Source organism: Ochotona curzoniae, unplaced genomic scaffold (assembly GCF_017591425.1).
Source record: "Ochotona curzoniae isolate NIBS_2020 unplaced genomic scaffold, NIBS_Ocur_1.0 contig_4148, whole genome shotgun sequence".
Lineage (NCBI taxonomy): Eukaryota > Metazoa > Chordata > Mammalia > Lagomorpha > Ochotonidae > Ochotona > Ochotona curzoniae.
In genome coordinates, this window is record NW_024466146.1 from 6,075,884 (window position 1) to 6,092,533 (window position 16,650).

The window sequence follows — 16,650 nt, forward strand, 5'->3', positions numbered from 1 at the left end:
AGGATGAAGTGCTAGATGGAAGAGCACGGTGCACGTGGAGGACATGATAGCACACTGCGTCCTGCAGAGAACATCTGGTACTACAGCAGAGAATGGGGAACAGAATATATGGACAACTACCCCAGCCAAACGATGACTGCAAACATCTGGGCGACTGGAGGCTGACTATAAGGTCAATGGTGTCAGCCAATGGACAGTAGAAGGGACTCCTCATCCATAGATCAGCAAGATCAACAGCATTTTGAAACTATCGCATCCACCTGGGCAGAACCTTCAGTACATGCGCCATTGTGAGTCTGGGTTGATATCAGGTGGCCTTTCCCCATCCTCGGGTACTAGACGGTGGGGAGGCTGGGTATATCTTATCCCCTTACCTCCCCCTCCCCACCGAAATGGGAAGAAGAAGTACAAAGCTGAAACACAATGATCACATCCACTTCTTAACCCTAGATCCTTGCCACTCTGGTTGACTATGTGAATAGCATCTAAATTTTTTTTTTTTAAATAATAAAAAGAAGAAGCTGGACTCCAGTGTTAAATCACCTAGATTGGGGCCCTACCTTTGTTCCTCCCCATCTGTGACAGAAGATAACCTCCCCCGCCCCCACCAATCATCTTCATGCTCTTGGTAGTGTTCTAATCTTGCTGGAATGAAGAGTTACACTCATTTACCTTGAACCTGACAGACCAGTAGATGTGAAACTGTGTGACTTCAAAAACAAGGGTTTTTTTAAAGATTTATTTTATTTTTATTGGAAAGGCAGATTTACATGGAGAAGGAGAGATAGAAAAAGATCACTGCTTCACTTCCCAGTGATGGCAATGGCCAGAGCTGGAGCTGATCCGAAGTCAGGAGCCAGGAGGCTCTTCTGGGTCCCCCAAGCAGGTACAGGGTCCTAAGGCTTTGGGCTGTCCTTGACTGTTTTCATTGGCCACAAGCAGGGAGCTGGATGGAAAGCGGGGCCGCCGAGACACAAACTGGTGCCCATACGGGATCCTGGCATGTGCAAGGCAAGGACTTGAGCCACTAGGCTACTGTACTGGGGCCCAAAGACAAGTTCTTTAAAGGTAATATATGACATATTTTTAGCAATAAAAAGAATGAACTTTTTTTCTTGAGGATCCCAGTCTCTCTGATTTACATGTTCTTATTTTTTCTAACTTTTTAAAAAGATTTATCTATTTTAAAGCTAGGGTTATGACAGAGACAGTTTATTTATTATCTTTTTTTGAAGATAGAGTGACAGAGAAACACACCAAAAGGAGACAGGACCTCCATCTCCAATTTACTTTCCAAATCCCTCAATAGCCAGGGCTGGGCTGGGTCAAAGACAGGATCAGGAACTCCATCTGGGTTTTCTATACAGGTCATAGGGACTTGAGTATTTGAGCTAATGTCTGCTGCCTTCCAGAGCACACATTAGCAGGAAACTGAATGGGAAGCAGAAGCAGAACTGAAACAACAACAACAACAAAATTTAAGTTTCTAGTTAGTTTTTAACAGGTTCAATATAGTTTATGGATACAATTCTAAGAATATAAAAATATGATCCTAGGCACCGTTACATGGAAGGCAGGTGTCCAAAACACTGGCTTAGCTGTCTGTGCCACAACGCCTGCCAACATTATTATTGTTTTAAGCCACTGAGTTCTGTGATAACTTACAAGAACACAAAAGAGGAACAGAATACTACTGATTGTGACCTGGGAGCTTCTGTCCCTCTGTTTCTTTCTTTTTGAAATGAAACACTTGAACCACACAATTATCACAGGCATGAAACAAGAAACCAAGTGAAAATTTTGGCGAGGTGCCGACATGAAGCTTACAAATAATAGCTGCAGTGATTATTACCATCTACTCCAACTATAACAAAAAGGCAGCAGAAATATGGAAAAGCCTTCATAGCTCTGGTTAATTCCAGAATGGCAGTGCATGACTTTTTGCCTCTTATCCCCAGAGACTAAGATTGAGCCACACAAGGACTTGGCAATAGAATGGCTTCTATCTTGGGCACATCCTCAGATGACCCCTATCCTCTGGTTTGTGGGGTAAACATACATTCTAAATATAAATGTTGGTTTTGCTAGAATATCTCTCTCTCCCTCAATCCCAGAGGTGGCAATATTTTTCTTCTCTAGCAATAAAAATCCTCAGAACAAAAGCTATTTGTGGGTGCTCTATCTGCCTCCTGGAATTGTCAGGGTCCCTTGGCCAGCAAGTCAAACCCGGACACTTGTTGTCTTTGCGGAGCCTTTATTGTGGAGAAGACACAGCAAAACTGGCGCGCGGTGGGCGTGCGGTAGCCGCCGTGCAGCCGCGCAGCAGCCACACCATCGCGAGGTGCGCGCTCTCTCTCTCTGAGGCGCGCTCTCGCCGCGGCGCGCTCTCTCTCCGTGTGCGCTCTCTCTGTGGTGCGCTCTCTCCCTCTCTCCGAGGCGCGCTCTCTCTCCCGCCGCCCCAGTTCTCTGGCTCCCTTATATGCTGGGTAACCCGGCCAATCAAAGTAAAGGTCACCTGTGCACGCAGTGGGCAGGCCAATCATCACACAGATCACGCGCTGTCCACGCGCCATCCACGCACCCCTGGGCCAATCACAGCAGACTTCCTGTAGCTTGTTTTTTCTAGCACAGGAGGAAGCGGCAGTCTGGCGCCGTCAGTGTAGGGTGTAGGATGCAGGCTCCCTACAGCTCCCCACATGGAGTCTCATTTCATGGCAAAGGTCTATGGCTTGAGCAACACCTGAGCTATGCAGAGAAGACAGAGACTGTAACAGAGAGCACTATAAAAGACCTGCTCTCTTCATTTCCAATTTGAGCTAAGTCAAGGTCTCTTCAAGGTCCCCTTTATACTACACCATTTATGAGAATAAATAAATTCCCTTTTATAATTTTCACCACATTCTTACCCCTGCATAGCTTTAGCCAATGTTCCTTCAGGTTAGGCAACAGACAACTTTTCTCTTAGAAATAAAAAAAAGTGTCATTGCTAGCAACAGACATAAAGTAAATCATATACCTTACAGTATTTCCGTAGGTTGGGTACATTTGAAATTACTATAATCAACAACAACAAAAAATTACTATCGATTAATTATCATACTATTTTATTTTTATGTTTTTTTAAACTTGTTTTTATTTTTATTGGAAAGTCAGGAAAAACAGGGAGGAGGAGAGACAGAGAAGAAGATCTTCTGTCCAATGATTCACTCCCCAAATGGCCACAACGGCCGGAACTGAGCTGATCTGAAGCCAGGAGCCTATTCCATGACTCCCACGTGGGTACAGGGTCCCAAAGCTTTGGGCTGTCCTCCACTGCCTTCCCAGGCCACAAGCAGGGAGCTGGATGAGAAACAGGGCCTCTGTGATTAGAACTGGCACCCATATGGGATCTGGACATGTGCAAGGCAAGGACTTTAGTCACTAGGCTATCACTCCATCCCCGATTATCATACTATTTTTAACAGCTTATATTAACCAATCAAAATTTCAGCTAAATTTACTTTTGTCTGCTCCCCAGCCCTCTTCATTGTTCTCAAACTCTAGCCTTTGTGAAAGTCACCCTTGGAGCTTGTTAACTAGAGGTTCTCAGGCCGACACCACATATTGTATCAGTAAATGAAGTTCAGGAATTGACACTGGAACATCCAGTTGTATTTCCAAACAAAATCTCTAAGTGGGTCATCTACCTGTCCATGCAAATCTCACACAGGCAGGCCTGTCTCCTTTCTTGAGAACTGTTTTGTTGAGATGCAGTAAGAAAGTTGTAGCTTGACCTCTATCCTGCCACTCAGTGGATGATCCTTAGCAAGTTACTTTAACACTATTGGGTCCCATTTCCTCTTATACGAAATGCAGGGAAAGAGTGTCAAGAGGATTGAGTGAAAGCACCTGTCAAAGACCACGCCCACAAAAGCAAGGTCTCTCAACCTTTACTCCACTTAGAAGCTGGAATAGAAGATCACATTGCTTTCCCAAAAGTCGCATTTTAGTGCCACACAAGTAAATTCTCCTAACTTCTGCACTGTGGGCTGTTTGCAAGCTTGTGGCTTGAGGCTGATATAGAAAAAAAAAAAAAAGCCTGTGTGCTGAAAAATATTTATTTTCTAATGGTGCAGGTTGGAAGCACCAAGACTAATCATTAATTTTATGTAGAAGTCAGTCTGCATGCTGCTTTCCCATAACTCAAGTTTACATGGCGTAATTCTGCTTATATGTCCAAAGCATTATAATATATTAATGTTTAGAATCTGTCATCAACTTACCATCTCGGGATTCTGCAGGAGCTCATTCTTCCCTTTTCATTATAGTTTGTTCCTAGTCCATCCTATCCCCACAGAAAGTCATTAATTTATTATCTGCACCGTAAGGTTGGTGCAGGCCACATTAACAACCAATACCTAAGACATTGCCAGTTGAGACTAAAACTTCAGAAGTGCCTACTTCTTTTGTATTGAAGAAACAACAAAACTGGATGTTTCACAAACAACTGACATAATTAAACCATAAATTTGCTTTGCAAGAGTTGTCTGTGTCCGAGGGCCCTAAAGTAGCTGATTCAGAATGAAGTATAAGGGACTAGTGCTGTGGCTCAACAGGTTGATCTTCTACCTGCAAGTGCCAGCATCCCAAATGTGTGTCCATTCTCATCTGTGCTGCTCCACTTCTGATTCAGCTCCCTGCTGATGTGCTTGGGAGAGCACCACAGGAGGATGCCCCAAGACCATGGGACCCTGCACCTTGGCAGACCCGGAAGAAGCTTCTGGCTTTGGATCAGCTCAGCTCCAGCCTTTGCAGCTATTTGGTGAGTGAACCAGTGGATGGAACATTTTCTCTCTCTCTCTCTCTTTATTCTGTGTGTGTGTGTGTGTGTGTGTAAATCTGCCTTTCCAACAAAAACAAATGCATCATAAAAAATTATGCATAAACTTGCCAGTCATCCTGTTTTTCTAGTAGCATGTTCTTGGTTTAGTATTAAACTCAAAGGAGCAGTAGAAGTCAAGTCTAAGTGCCCAATGCATTCCCCCACCCCCCAATACCTCTGAAATGCACCTATGTGGAATTTCAGTACGAATCAAATTTCTATTAACATACTGTTTAGTTGTTTATGTGATACCATAGAGTTTGGTGATTTTATTAGCTTTGTTCAAGATGATTCCTGATCATGGATGGTAAGAAGTATCAGTACGGAAGCTGGAAATGTGACAAGCCTTATATTTAAATCAGTAAAAAAATCTCAGGATGTCTCTCAGAGTACTGTGATCAAGAACTGCCAGTTTAGTTTTTCAGTTTTTGTTTACTTTCTAACATTTGGTCAGAATGCCCACCAAGATCATTCTCCATGAATGAACTTTTCTCTGAATTTTTTAAACAATCTCCCCTGGTTCTCCAACTGTTTTTAGATTTTTTTTTTTTCCACTCACATATTCCTCTTTGTATTTCCAAAGTGTGGCCAAACATTGTTCTCATTTTGAGAGTCTGTTAGACCTGGATTAATTTTCAAGACTTTGAACTGCTGTCTAAATCTCTGGCTCTGACTTCAATCCTTTGTCTTTCAAATGCTGCTTCACATTCTTCCAATGGGTGGTCTGCCTGTCCAAAATCATTGTGTCTGTCACTGACCTCATCCTTGCCTTGCAACTAGTATTCCACTTGAAATCTGTTGTCGATGGTGGTCTCTTTAGGTGGACCGGAAGGATGATCTTTACAATGCATTTTCTGTTTTCAAGTTATTTTTTGGTGTTTATTTATTTGACAGGCAGAGGAAGAGACGGGGGGAGAGACAGAAAGAGAGAGATAATCCAGTCTCTGGTACACTTCTCAAATGCCTCCAACTGCCGGGGCTGGGATAGACCGAAGCCAGGAGCCAGGAACATCATCTGGGTCTCCCACATGCATGGCAGGAACTCAAGTACTTGGGCCATCTTCTGCTGTCTCCCAGATACACTAGCAGCAAGGAAGATCCAAATTAGAGGCCGGACTCGATCCTAAGGAACTCCAAAATAAAATATAGTTATCCTAAGAGGTTTCTTAACCTCATGTGCCTACATCAATTTATTTTTTAAAATAAATTTTGAGAAACAAAAAAAAACATGAGGCAAGAAGCTTAGAAAATAAGTACAAGTGTGAGCCACGTTGCTGTTTATAATATAATGACCAGTACAAAACGCTCAGTGTAAACAACATTTCATGGGTGGAGTTTCCTTAGCCAAGCAGAGGAATTCCTCCTCTGGTATTTGGAATTTAGGCAGCAGTCCTTGTTTTCTGAAGGATCACTGGATGTGAAGCACAGTTTATGCTTTTTGGGCTTTTTTTTTTAATTTTATTTATTTTTATTTGAAATAGAGATATATATACAGAGAGGGACAGAGAGACTTCTTCCATCCACTGGTTCACTCAGCAAATGGCTGCATCAGCCGGAGCTGAGCCAACCCAAAGCCAGGAACTGAGAGTCTCTTTCAGGGCCCAAGGACTTGAATCATCTTCCTCTGCTTTCCCGGGCACATCGGCAGGAAGTTGGACCCATCTATTTCTGAATGGAACAGCTAGGACTAGAACTGGTACCCATATGGGATGCTGGCACTGCAGACTGAGGCCGAGTCTTCTGCTCCTTGGTGCTGGTCCCCACAGTTTGTGTTTTGAATCAGTTTCGAATGCAATAGTACCTGACCCAAGCAGAAGCAGATGGAGTGTTTCATTTCCTGTGTCACATAACTAGCCAAGTTTGTCTCCAAGATACAGTGCTAGGTAAGTTCTATTTCTTGTCTGACTCTGATCTTGTGCACACTGTTTCTTCAAAGCCTGAGTCAGGTTTGTTGCATCTCTTCCGATGGGTAAGCATTTTTGATCACTGTCTTTTGGTCACACACGGTTGCCTTGGTTGAGGGACTGGCTGATTGCAAAGATCCCGGGAAGGAGGTTCTCTCTTCTAATTTTGGAAGACTACCAGTGGGCTCTGTCTGCTGAGAAGATCATGTGGAAGAGAATACACGGTCATGCCAAAGTCACCGTGGGACTCACATCCCCTCTTCCTGTGCCTGGAGAGGAGTAGGTGAGGGAGTCTACCAGGCCTGCCAATCTCCCATAACTGCCTGAGGAAGCAGTGTATATTAATGATGTGCTGTGGATAAACTAGGTTCAAATGTGAACCCAGCGAGTTAATCACTGGGTGAGAAAGATTAATAATTAAATCTTTAAATCTACTCATAGTAGAAATAAAGACGTTGCTTATCTTGATAAAACTTGAGCACATTTGAAGAATCTGTTCATAAAAAATGAGACCGATGCTGACTCCAAACACACTCTAGAATTCCCATTATAACTGTATGAGATTTTCCTGAAATACTGCTCAAGGTCCTGCTGCCTGGTGCTCAGTACTGGCCCTTAAAGGGCCTAGGACAGCCTGACCTGTAAAAGAAGACTGTCTCTGCAGGTTGTGGTGCTGTGGGGCAATGATTTCCCTAGAGGCTATCAGGATTAAAGGACATATACCTATAGATTTGTGGTGTGGCTTGCGTTAAAAATACCAGGAGGGGCCCGGTGTGGTGAATCAGTGGCTAAATCCTCACCTTGTAACCGCCAGGATCCCGTATGTGGACACCAGTTCATCTTTGGTTGTTCTACTTTCCACCCAGCTCCCTGCCAGTGACCTGGAAGGTGGTGGAGGATGGCCCAAAGCATGGGACCCCATACCCATGTGAGAGACCTGGAAGAAGCTCCTGGCCTCATATTGACTCAGCTCTGGCCATTGTGACCACTTGGCAAGTGAGTCAGCAGATAAAAGATCTTTTCCCCTGTCTCTTCTTCTCTCTGTATATTTGTTTTTCCAATAAAAATAAATTTTGAAGAAAAAAGAAAGAAAATTGACTCAGAATGCCCCAAGGTATATAAAAACTGCCTAAGATATTCTTTCCCAGATAAAACAAAGCAAGTTCAAGTAGAAAGAGAATAATTCTTATGCAAAAATCAAATTAAAGCTTTCAATACAAATATTCCTAACAGGGAAATGTCATGGATTCATCAAGAATGGGAAATGAAGGTCCAAAAAGCAAAGTGTATGTACTCATAAAATCTGATGCATAGTCCAATTGAAATATCAGACCAAGAGTGGGATGTGGCACAGCAGTGAAATGGCACTTGGATTGCCTATATTTCAGAGTGCCTGGGTTTGAGGCTCAGCTCCTCTCAATCCTGGTTGTCTACTAACACAACACAGGGAGGTGCAGGTGACGGTTCAAGTATTTGGGTCTCTGTCACCCATGTGATAGACCTGGGTTGAGTTCCCAAGTCTCAGCTTGGGCCTGGCCCAGCCAGAGCTGTTGCAGGAATTTTGGAAGTAGACAAGCAGGTAGGAAATATTTTCCTGCCTTTCAAAATAACAAAATTAGTAGAACATAAAGAAAAATAAATTATAGGAAAAAAAAACATTCTTAGCAAGCAACCTTCTAGCTTATGTTTAAAAAGATGACAAACCCACGGCATTATCTGGAGGATGAGCCAACACTGGAAAGAAAGTTCTTAGACTGTCTCTAGGAGAACGTGGTCTTATGAAATTAGCTCAAGAAAGTCAAAATAGTTTTACTCTATTTTTAAATAATGAATTTATTTTAAAGGTAGAGCCTCTTCTCTCTCTTTCTCTCTCTCTCTCTCTCTCGCACACACACACACACACACACACACACACACCCCAGTAGACACACATAGAGAGAGACAGACAGAAAGAGATTGGGCCCAGCACAATATGCTAGTGGTTAAATCCTCACCTCAAGGAAGAAAGAAAGAAAAGAGGAAATCATTCACTGGCTTACTCACCAAATGGCCATAACAATCTAGGCTGGTATTAACCGAAGCCAGGAGTCAGGAACGCCACTGGGGTCTCCAACATGGATAGCAGGGACTCAAGCTCTTGAGCCATCATATGCTGCCTTCCCAGGTCTATCAGCAGGGATCTGGATCAGAAAGCAGGGTAGCCAGCACTGAATCCAGCACTCTGATATGGGATTGGAGCATCCCAAGCAGTGGCTTAACCTACTTACCTTCTGTGGCACTGCACCCACCCCTAAACAGGTTTCTTAAAGCATTTTTAAAGATCTTATAATTGTATATTTAATTATAAGATATATATATATATTTATACAATCTCATATGATTCAGGTATACAATTATATTTAATTATATATCAAAGAGTATAAAACACAAAAATAGCCATATAATTAATTGATTAAACTCTTATGAGACCCTCATAATAATTACCCATGTTAAAAGAAATAGAACTGGGGGCTGGCATTGTCATAACTAAGTTGCCACCTGTGATGCTGGCATCCCATACTGGGTGCTGGTTCCAGTTTGTTCTAGCTCTTCCACTTCCAATTACTTTCCCTGCTAATAATGACTTGGGGAAAGTGGCAAAAGATGAGTTAAATATTTGGACCCCTGTTACCTACATGGGAGACCCAAATGAAGCTCCAGGCTTCTGGCTTTGGCTTTGGTCAATTGGAGACTGAACTGCAGGATGGAAAATTTGGGTCATTTGGAGACTGAATTACAGGATGGAAAATTTCCCTGTAAGTCCCTACCTCTCTCTGTATGATTCTTTCAAAATGAATACATGTTTAAAAGGAGAGAGATAAAGTGAGAAATAGAACTCTGCCATGGTTGCCAAGCCTTCCACGTACCTGTCAGAGTAGGCTGAACTCCAGTAACCATCACCCAGATGCGCATTCCACAGACTCCGATGTAGCCTTCACAATAGAACCTTGCGGATTCTAGGATTTTAGATATCTCCGTCTCTCCAAAGGGCCAGGGACCGCAAAGCCCTGGGACTGTAGTTTGCTCTGTCTAGAACTGTGCTTTGTTTAGTGGTTCTCCAATCTCTGCACATTCCTCCTGAACAGGAGTCTCCTCCAACTGACCTGGCAAACCACTAAAGAGCCAGCCATGGAGAGAAAGGCAATGACCAGGACACTCTACAGGCAGAAATGACCTCGTGTGAACGCCTTCCTCACAGGAAGCCTCTCTTAAATGAGTCATGGTGGTGGGTTTTCAAAAACGTAAGATAGTATCTTCTTTCTGTGGCCAAATTAACTGCCTGCAAAATATTCATGATACAATACTGACAAGGCCAAACTTGATGGAATTTTGACTGGCAAAATCTGAGACAATTTCAGTTGTCAAAATATCAACTGAAGGCATTAGCTTATAGCACTAAAAAAAAACACACAATCTGCAAATCCATCTTAATTTAAATAAATGAGTGAATAGTCAAATGGAAGGACAGCAAGGTTGTTTTTTGTTTTGCTTTGCTTTTTTTTTTTTTACAATAGAAAATAAAGGATGTATTTATAAAATAATACTTCAGGGACTTCAAAAATTCATTAAGACACATGGTATGATAACATTTTGCAAGTTTAAATAAAATAAGTTTTGCACCAAAATAAACTGACCTTTTAATTGTATTTGAAGTACTAGCACACATAATACTTCTAGAAACTATGGTGGAGTATAAAGCTGACCAGTGGACGCATGCTGACTGTAGGTGAAGTTTGACAATGAGCAATATGTACACATTGCAGCTCGCTTCCCACTACTGTTTACAAAGCAGCAAAGCAGTACACTGACAGTTGGGAAACAAGGCAGTCACTGCATTAGCCAAAAGTAACTATCACTCCTGGGACAAACCCACCTGTGTGCTTCCCATTTCCGTACTGTCATACACTAAAAGGAAATCCAGTACTGTCAGTGGTATTCTGCTCAAAATGCACAGTGTGGATCTCTTTTCAAGGAAACAAAATCCAGTCCAAACTCAGGAAAATTCTACAAAATAACTCGTGTTGGGTCTCGGAAAACAGGATCCTAAAGCCGGGTGTACTCTGTGCTGCCCAGAGGCCTTGGAACCCACCTGTTTCTCCCTCTCCAAGCCCAGGGAGGGAAGCTTGCTGCAGTGTCCTCAATCTACCCGATCGATTCCCACAAAAGAGAAACAGTGCCCTCAGTCTCGTCCCAGCCTCAAACCAGTGTCTCAGAGTGACTGAAGCCACACATGACTGTCTTCTCTCGGCTGAACAGGGAACCATCTATTTCCCATTGGCTGTTTTGGGGACCAGTGGACCTTGACCCAGGCCAGAGTGTATGTTCTCCATGTCTATTCCATTCCTGACATTGTTCGTTTCTCTCCACTGCCATAGATAAAGGGTGCATCTTTCTAAATCATGTTGGGCGAATGGGTACTCCTATGTTTTTTCCCCTTTTGTACATTTCATTGTGCATTTTGGTTCCCCTACTGGATCTTTGTCAGTGTATTCCAGTGAAACTCTGGGTGGTGGCAAAGGGGGAGCGAGGGAGCAGAATTCCTCTCCGGCCCATTAGCTTGCATTCTTTTTTTTTTTTTTTAAAGATTTATTTATTTTTATTGCAAAGTCAGATATATAGAGAGGAGGAGACAGAGAGGAAGATCTTCTGTCCAAGGATTCACTCCCCAAGTGACCGCAACATCCGGTACTGTGCTGATCTGAAGCCAGGAACCAGGAACCTTTTCCGGGTCTCCCACGCGGGAGCAGGGTCCCAAAGCATTGGGCCGTCCTCCACTGCTTTCCCAGGGCACAAGCAGGGAGCTGGACGGGAAGTGGAGCTGCCGGGGATTAGAACCGGCGTCCATATGGGATCCCGGCGGGTTCAAGGCAAGGACTTTAGCCACTAGGCCACACCGCTGGGCCCACTAGCTTGCATTCTTCAAAAAATGATGGGCAAAGACTGAGGAACTGCTTCAAACAAAAGGGCCCGGCGGTTCTAATCCCGGCAGCTCCACTTCCTCTCTGTCTCTCTTCCTCTTCATATATCCGACTTTGAAATAAAAATAAAAAAAAAAAAAAAAAGGAGACCTAAGGTCACATGACAGCAAGTGCAATGTGTGCTCCTATTTGGATCCTGATGGGAAAAGTGGGAAAAGCTATAAACATTATTAGAGTCTCTGAAATTTGAGCAACATTGTATTGTATTGAAAAAATGTTAGGTTTTCTAATTTCTTTTTTTAAAAGATTTATTTTTATTGGAAAGTCAGATATACAGAGAATACAGAGAGGAAGATCTTCCATTCATTAGTTCACTCCCCAAGCAGCTGCAAGAACTAAGCTGATCTGAAGCCCAGAGCCTCTTTCGGGTCTCCCTTGTGGGTGCAGGGTCCCAAGGCTTTGGGCCATCCTCAAACTACTTTCCCAGGCCACAAGCAGGGAGCTGGGTGGTAAATGGGGTCACTGGGATTCAAACCGGCGCCCATATGGGATCCCGGCACGTATAAGGCGAGGACTTCAGCCACTAGGCTACATCACCAGGCCCAATTTTCTAATTTCTAAAAGGTTGGTCTTGTTTGTTTTTTTCAAATTTTACTTGAAAGAGTTACAGAGAGAGGGAGAGTCAGAGATCTTCCATGCGCTGATGTATTTCCTAAAATGGCCATAATGGCTGGAGCTGGGCCAGTCTAAAGCCAGCTGACAACTGCTCCTCCCGGGACTCCCACATGGGTGCAGGAGTCCGAGGTCCTGAGCTGTGCTCCTGCAATGCCCAGGTCATCAGCAGAGAAGCTGAACGGAAGTGGAGCAGCTGCTATTAGGACCTTTGCCCATGAGATGCCGGCACTGCAGGTGGATGATTGGTGTGCTACGCCACCATGCCAGCCTCAGATTTCTTAATTTTTGTCATCATATAGTGTTTATACTAGACAATGTGATTATATTTTCAGGAAATACACACTGAAGTATTTAGAGGCAAAATATCTTTAAAACTCCAAAGAGGCTATGTATGTATATATAACTAAGTAGAGAGAAAAAGAATGATATAGGAAATAGTGGGATAATATCCAAATTAAAAGTTGTAAATAGGGCCCAGCGGCTTGGCCTAGTAGCTAAAGTCCTCGCCTTGAATGTGCCAGGATCCCATATGGGCACCGGTTCTAATCCCAGCAGCTCTACTTCCCGTCCAGCTCCCTGCTTGTGGCCTGGGAAAGCAGTGGAGGACGGCCCAAAGCTTTGGGACTCTGCACCCACGTTGGACACCTGGAAGAAGTTCCTGGCTCCTGGCTTAGGGTCGGTACAGCTCTGGCCATTGCTGTCACTTGGGGAGTGAATCATCGGATGGAAGATCTTCCTCTCTGCCTCTCCTCCATTGTGTGTATCTGATTTTGCAAAAAAAAAAAAAATAATAATAATAAAAACATTATACATACCGTAAGAATGTCTGCAGGATTCACCTCCTTTGCAGTCTGAGAAACCGTCTAAGTTCATAGTTCTTTGAGTTCCTTTTAGAGAAACTGGCAGTTGGGAAGGTACATTTTCTCTCATGATGGGGACTCTGATATAAAACCTCTTCAAAATGTGGTCCCAGGAGCCCAGTGTTGTGCTGTGCCGGGTTCAAGGTGTCACTGTCTGCCAGCACCCATGTCCCAGAAGCTGTGTGAATGAGCTTCCTGGGAGGCAGGAGATGGCCCAAGCACCTGCTGGCCTGTCACCCACATGGGAGAGCCAGAGGAGGCCCGGCTCCAACCTTGCTGCTCTGGCCAGTTCTGAACCACTGGATGGAAGATGTGTTTCCCTCTATCTGTAGCTCTGCCTTTCAAATAAACCAAATTGAAAATTAAACTAAATGTGATAACAGAATAAAAATTGCAGTCTTGATATATATTCAAAGCCTTCTTTTTTTATATATATTGACTTATTTCCTTGCTAACAGGAAGGGCCAAAACACTGAATTTGTGAGGAAACTTGTATTACATAAATATTCAAATGGGAGATTAGCTGCTTGACAGTGGTTTAGAAGGATTTTATATCTTGAGCAAGAATCAGGGGAAGTGCGATTCTAATAACAGGTTGAAGATTTTTAGTAAAATTCCTCCTCATAAGTTCCTTGAGAACTCCCAAGTCTGAACCTTGTCTTCCCAGTCTCTAGATCCTGTTGCCTTGAGTGTTACACTAAAAGGGAAGCATTTTCCAGGTCAACAATTCTGACCCTCTGATGTTACAAACAAGCCAATAGCCTCTGGATGTCCCGGTCAGCATGTGTTCCGTTGCTGATTATCGTAGTACATTAACAGGTCTTGGCCAATGCCACTTCTGGCAGCTGTTGGCATGGCATGATCACCTCCCAGGATGCCAGTGCTGCAGGGATGATGTAAGATCAGCCAGGCCAAGGCCACCATTGTTCCACGTGATGTCCTCTGCTTCCACCCAAACCTGAAACGGTTCTGCCTACTGGTAAAAGTCCTACCTCAGCAATAAGGATTTTCAAGTTCTCGACCACGCATGCACTTGGCAACCATGAACAAAGCTCTTTTCCATGTCTCAGTCCCTTTCCCCACCCTATGGTGATAATGACAGAATCCACGTCTACCACAAACGCTGTTATTAGCATAGCGGAGTACTGAAAACAACAGCTGTAAAATCTTAGTAAAATCCTATTGACAGAAGAAGCAGATGCCCTGCCAATTCTGAATGTACTGCTACTTAAAAATCTGAAGAGATAAATCTAGGTGAGAGAAGGTCAAGTGCAAAGAATTTTACTCAACAAATGTTTTGGCTGTATGGTCTAAGCCAGATATCCAAGACTGAAAGCACTGCGTTTATCCAGCTTTGTTAAATGGCCGGAGCTAGAGCAGGCTATTAGGCTGGAGTTGGGACGCCATGCTGTACATCACAGGCTGTGGGTACAATCCCTGGCTCTGGCTTCCTACTGATGCTGAGCCTGCAGGGTAGTGGTGATGGCTCCTGAAGCTGGGTCCCTGCCTCTGATAGAAGAAAGGTAAATTGTGTTCCAGCTCCTGTTCTGACTGTGGACCAGCTCCGGGTACTGTAGGCAATGGGAAAGTGAACTCTGGATCAGAGCTGTTTCTCTACTTTCCAATGACAATGTATTTGAGAGAAAGAGAATATCAACTAATTAACCCACTTATAACTTTTCAATTTTCACATGAAAAACCAGTGTATATAATCAGTCTCATAGGACTTTTGTGACAGTTAAAGGATTGTACTAATTATGTTGATGTTCTTTTGCTTTATGATTCCAGTTCTCTTGATTTTTTTAATAAGAGGCATTAATGTTAGACTGAGGCAAAGACTAGTTGAAAATGAACTTATTAGCTCATTGTGGCACTAAAGCCAAGAAACCCAATACTGTGATGATCCTGCTGCTCTTTCATCAATCCCTGTTCCCTTTCATCAACTACACATTACATGGATTACATAAGCTCCTGCTAAAGTATATTTCAAGGGTGTATAAAAACTGGAAATATTTATTGCCCTTTTCTTGATGTTTTTAATAGTTTAAACTAAAGATAATGGTTTTCTTACTATCTGAGTGAGCTGATCTCACGTGAAAACTGGTTTTCCCTAGAGGGGGTGGTTCCTGTGGTTCAGACTCTTAACTTCAGCTGGGTTAGGGGTGCCCGTGCCCCATCGGCCTCCCTGGCTGCACGAGGAGCCCTGGCAAGAGGGCTTCTCTAGGTTTGCAGGTTTGGGTATCTCCAGGGTGTCGCTAAGAGGAATGGGTCAAAAGTTAATCCTGAGTCAGCTTGCCCCTCTAGCATTCTGCAAGACTCCATGTGTCCTTGAGCCTTTAAGGGGATTAATGCTGACACAGTTTTAAGGGCCTGACTCGAAGCTTTGCAGGAAGCAGGCCAAAAAAAAAAAAAAAATCCAAGAAATGTCCATTCCCACCCATTCAACGGCTTTGGCAGTGTGGGTGGAAGTTCATCAGCGCCTCTCTCCCAGGTGCTGGATGTGGGTTGGCCTTTCTCTAGGTGAGGAGCCAGAAACGAGGGAAGCTTCTTGGATTTGTTGCTCCTTTGCCTCCGGCATCCACCTGGTCCTGCAAAGACCCATGTGCTCAACTTCGGCATCTCGGAGACCTATCTGGGCCTCTCCTTAGTGTCGCTGCTTACTTCTGGCCTAAAGCACTGCACTTAGCTTCCCAACTGGTGCCCATCATGCCAACCCCACCACTCATTCTTTATATAATAAGCTGCTAAGAGTACTATTTTTAAAAATGAAAGCCTAATCATCTCTACTTTCTTAAAAGTTATCCTGGCCCCTGGCAAAACAGCCTGGTGGCTGGAGTCCTTGCCTTGTATGCGCCAGGATTCCATATTGGCGCCAGTGTCCTGACTGCTTCACTTCCCATCCAGCTTCCTGCTTGTGGGAAGTGAAGCAGTCAAGGATAGCCCAAAGCTTCGGGACTCTGCACCTGAGTGGGAGACCTGGAAGAAGCTCCTGGCTCCTGGCTTCGGATCAGTTCTGTTCCTGCTGTTGAGGCCACCTGGGGAGTGAACTAGTGGATGGAAGATCTTTCTCTCCATCTCTCCTTCTCTCTGTGTATCTGGCTTTCCAATAAAAAAATTAAATATAAATCTTAATATTAAAAAAAAAAGTCATCCTTGGCTCCTCCTGTTAACTTGTAAAATAATGCTTAAATTCCTTAGCATGTGCATGGAGTCTATATTATTCCTTAATCATCCCTTTACTTTCATTGTTAATCTTCCTTCCCTTCACTGCAGCATGGGCCTCTGAATCTGTTTAACTTCTCCATTTCCCCCAAAGTAAGCTTCTTGAGAACACAGATCAAATGCCTATGACCAGGATGTAGCACGGTTCTTGGCACCTAAGCAGTAAATAA